Here is a 4,692-nt window from a genome sequence, read left to right as displayed (position 1 = left end):
CCTGGCCAAGATAAAGCATAGCAGTGTGAGCAGACAACACAGAGTTACACATGGAATAAACAATTAACAAGTCAATAACACAGTAGAAAAAAAGAGAGTCTATATACATTGTGTGCAAAAGGCATGAGGAGGTAGGCGAATAATTACAATTTTGCAGATTAACACTGGAGTGATAAATGATCAGATGGTCATGTACAGGTAGAGATATTGGTGTGCAAAAGAGCAGAAAAGTAAATAAATAGAAACAGTATGGGGATGAGGTAGGTGAAAATGGGTGGGCTATTTACCAATAGACTATGTACAGCTGCAGCGATCGGTTAGCTGCTCAGATAGCTAATGTTTGAAGTTGGTGAGGGAGATAAAAGTCTCCAACTTCAGCGATTTTTGCAATTCGTTCCAGTCACAGGCAGCAGAGTACTGGAACGAAAGGCGGCCAAATGAGGTGTTGGCTTTAGGGATGATCAGTGAGATACACCTGCTGGAGCGCGTGCTACGGATGGGTGTTGCCATCGTGACCAGTGAACTGAGATAAGGCGGAGCTTTACCTAGCATGGACTTGTAGATGACCTGGAGCCAGTGGGTCTGGCGACGAATATGTAACGAGGGCCAGCCGACTAGAGCATACAAGTCGCAGTGGTGGGTGGTATAAAGTGCTTTAGTGACAAAACGGATGGCACTGTGATAGACTGCATCCAGTTTGCTGAGTAGAGTGTTGGAAGCCATTTTGTAGATGACATCGCCGAAGTCGAGGATCGGTAGGATAGTCAGTTTTACTAGGGTAAGCTTGGCGGCGTGAGTGAAGGAGGCTTTGTTGCGGAATAGAAAGCCGACTCTTGATTTGATTTTCGATTGGAGATGTTTGATATGAGTCTGGAAGGAGAGTTTGCAGTCTAGCCAGACACCTAGGTACTTATAGATGTCCACATATTCAAGGTCGGAACCATCCAGGGTGGTGATGCTAGTCGGGCATGCGGGTGCAGGCAGCGATCGGTTGAAAAGCATGCATTTGGTTTTACTAGCGTTTAAGAGCAGTTGGAGGCCACGGAAGGAGTGTTGTATGGCATTGAAGCTTGTTTGGAGGTTAGATAGCACAGTGTCCAATGACGGGCCGAAAGTATATAGAATGGTGTCGTCTGCGTAGAGGTGGATCAGGGAATCGCCCGCAGCAAGAGCAACATCATTGATATATACAGAGAAGGCCCGAGAATTGAACCCTGTGGCACCCCCATAGAGACTGCCAGAGGACCGGACAGCATGCCCTCCGATTTGACACACTGAACTCTGTCTGCAAAGTAATTGGTGAACCAGGCAAGGCAGTCATCCGAAAAACCAAGGCTACTGAGTCTGCCGATAAGAACATGGTGATTGACAGAGTCGAAAGCCTTGGCAAGGTCAATGAAGACGGCTGCACAGTACTGTCTTTTATCGATGGCGGTTATGATATCGTTTAGTACCTTGAGTGTGGCTGAGGTGCACCCGTGACCGGCTCGGAAACCAGATTGCACAGCGGAGAAGGTACGGTGGGATTCGAGATGGTCAGTGACCTGTTTGTTGACTTGGCTTTCGAAGACCTTAGATAAGCAGGGCAGGATGGATATAGGTCTGTAACAGTTTGGGTCCAGGGTGTCTCCCCCTTTGAAGAGGGGGATGACTGCGGCAGCTTTCCAATCCTTGGGGATCTCAGACGATATGAAAGAGAGGTTGAACAGGCTGGTAATAGGGGTTGCGACAATGGCGGCGGATAGTTTCAGAAATAGGGGTCCAGATTGTCAAGCCCAGCTGATTTGTATGGGTCCAGGTTTTGCAGCTCTTTCAGAACATCTGCTATCTGGATTTGGGTAAAGGAGAACCTGGAGAGGCTTGGGCGAGGAGCTGCCGGGGGGCGGAGCTGTTGGCCGAGGTTGGAGTAGCCAGGCGGAAGGCATGGCCAGCCGTTGAGAAATGCTTATTGAAGTTTTCGATAATCATGGATTTATCGGTGGTGACCGTGTTACCTAGCCTCAGTGCAGTGGGCAGCTGGGAGGAGGTGCTCTTGTTCTCCATGGACTTCACAGTGTCCCAGAACTTTTTGGAGTTGGAGCTACAGGATGCAAACTTCTGCCTGAAGAAGCTGGCCTTAGCTTTCCTGACTGACTGCGTGTATTGGTTCCGGACTTCCCTGAACAGTTGCATATCACGGGGACTATTCGATGCTATTGCAGTCAATGGTGAGGAAGTTACTTTTAAAGAATGACCAGGCATCCTCAACTGACGGGATGAGGTCAATGTCCTTCCAGGATACCCGGGCCAGGTCGATTCGAAAGGCCTGCTCACAGAAGTGTTTTAGGGAGCGTTTGACAGTGATGAGGGGTGGTCGTTTGACTGCGGCTCCGTAGCGGATACAGGCAATGAGGCAGTGATCGCTGAGATCCTGGTTGAAGACAGCGGAGGTGTATTTGAGGGCCAGTTGGTCAGGATGACATCTATGAGGGTGCCCTTGTTTACAGAGTTAGGGTTGTACCTGGTGGGTTCCTTGATGATTTGTGTGAGATTGAGGGCATCTAGCTTAGATTGTAGGACTGGCGGGGTGTTAAGCATATCCCAGTTTAGGTCACCTAACAGAACAAACTCTGAGGCTAGATGGGGGGCGATCAATTCACAAATGGTGTCCAGGGCACAGCTGGGAGCTGAGGGGGGTCGGTAGCAGGCGGCAACAGTGAGAGACTTATTTCTGGAGAGAGTAATTTTCAAAATTAGTAGTTCGAACTGTTTGGGTATGGACCTGGAAAGTATGACATTACTTTGCAGGCTATCTCTGCAGTATACTGCAACTCCTCCCCCTTTGGCAGTTCTATCTTGACGGTGAAGTCTACCTTAAACTTCACACTTTCTGAAACAGAGAAATGAATAAGCAATTGAATTTGAAATACTCAACATCTCTCACTAAAATAGAAATACGGTAAACTGAACATAAAATGTTAGATTACCTCAGATTTATCATTGTAAATCTTTCTCAGTTTTTCCGTTTCAATTTCCAGTTGTTTTGTCGCTGATAACGCCTACCTCAAATTCCTTATGAAGTCCCCATCTGGCGTTTTCTGTGTTGGTTTGCTCCTGGTGTAATTCTGCTTCAATAGTTGTTCTTTTATCCTGAAATACAGTTCAAAACTGAAGAAACTGTTCTACACAACGAATCATATCAGTCTCTTGTCACACTGTTTTTATAACACACCTGAGAGTAAAAAGATACTCGACAGAACCAACCCGTGAAACTCAAAACTGTAAAGAAAACAGACAGAAGAGATTTACCTTCAGAATGGCCAGGGCTTTCATCTCGCTCGTCTTTCTTAGGATTCTCAGTCACTTTCCGAGGAGATACTGATGTGTTGCATCAGTAACACTAGTAAAGAAGCCCATTCCATCATTGTACATGGATCTATCTGAACGTCTATCTTCAAGTGCTCCTTTCCTTTCACAAACCCAACTTGTTAGTGAGTCTCCATGCATGGATGAATCTCTAAAAGTATGTGCTTATTTCACTGACAACTAGTGCAGATTATGTGATCGGCAATATCTAATGGTCAAAGCGCTGAATCTAAACATTAGACGTGTCAATAAGGATATGCCACCTCTATATCTAGGATGGATTTACTACAGGTTAGAGTGCATGGATGTCTAGCTAAGTGCATGGCTCTTCTCACACATACTCGCATCCTCTGCTCCACCATGAAGGTCTTCTGCTCCAGCTCCTCCAAGTTGACCTTGGCATTGGGGTGCAGCGTAGCCATCTGGGACAGCTCCTCCTTAGCCTCTGCTCTCCGGTCCTCGTTCACACTGAACTTCTGCTGCATGTGCTTCCTGTTCTTCTGAAGCTGCTTCGCTGCCTGTTCACTGAATGACACATACAGAGACACACACTCGTACGTAGGTACACACACATACATACAGGTATGTACGCACACACGCGCATGCACGCACGCACGCACGCACGCACACACACACACGTCAGAGGGACCCACCATCAGAGCAACACTGACCAAGTTCTTGATACTGCAATGTATAATTGTGTTACGGATTCCTTTCCGTAGTGATTAGTATTAGATAAATATAAATATTGTGATATGAACGAAGTGATAAACCTCTCACTAGATCTTTTTGCTGTAGTCCTCAATCTCCAGTTCATACTCTTTGTTTTCCTCATGAAGATTCAAGGTATCCTGATGTTTCTTTTAAGGAACCCCTCCTCGGTGTGAGAGACCGCCACTTCACCTGCAAGTCTCTGGAATATGCCCGGACACAACATTAGGAGGATATCGTATGCAATAAATTAAATATTGTCAAAAATACGATATGTCAACATAACTATGACATAACTTACAGTTGCATGGACTTCTTTCCGCAGCTCTGAAATCCCTTCCTTTAATTGTGAAAATGTTCTACCTTCTACCTCGATTCATATTTTCAACTCTACAACCTGTGACAAAAATATAAATATACATTGTATTTGCAAAGAGTAAGGAACTTGTGTGCATGGCCTTCACTGGTTCTAACAGCAGAACTATCAGCTTGCTGACAGTTCTTAGCAAACTATTGGAAAAAATTGTGTTTGACCAAATACAATGCTAATTCTCTGTAAACAAATTAACAACAGGCTTTCAGCATGCTTATAGAGAAGGGCACTCAACATGTCCTGTACTGACACAAATGACTGAT

General features: G+C 45.6%; 1 long non-coding RNA gene across 1 annotated transcript; it reads right to left on the bottom strand.

Moving 5' to 3' along the window:
• Window positions 1-2,755: 2,755 nt before the first annotated feature.
• LOC121841154 lies at window positions 2,756-4,453 on the bottom strand. Its single transcript, XR_006080158.1, has 5 exons — window positions 4,358-4,453; window positions 4,126-4,258; window positions 3,289-3,870; window positions 3,043-3,129; window positions 2,756-2,869 (listed from the first exon to the last, which is right to left on the bottom strand). It is a non-coding gene; the product is annotated as an uncharacterized LOC121841154 (long non-coding RNA).
• Window positions 4,454-4,692: the final 239 nt, after the last annotated feature.

Source organism: Oncorhynchus tshawytscha, linkage group LG28 (genome assembly GCF_018296145.1).
Source record: "Oncorhynchus tshawytscha isolate Ot180627B linkage group LG28, Otsh_v2.0, whole genome shotgun sequence".
In the NCBI taxonomy this organism is placed as follows: Eukaryota; Metazoa; Chordata; class Actinopteri; order Salmoniformes; family Salmonidae; genus Oncorhynchus; species Oncorhynchus tshawytscha.
This window is presented reverse-complemented; position numbering and strand designations above follow the sequence as displayed.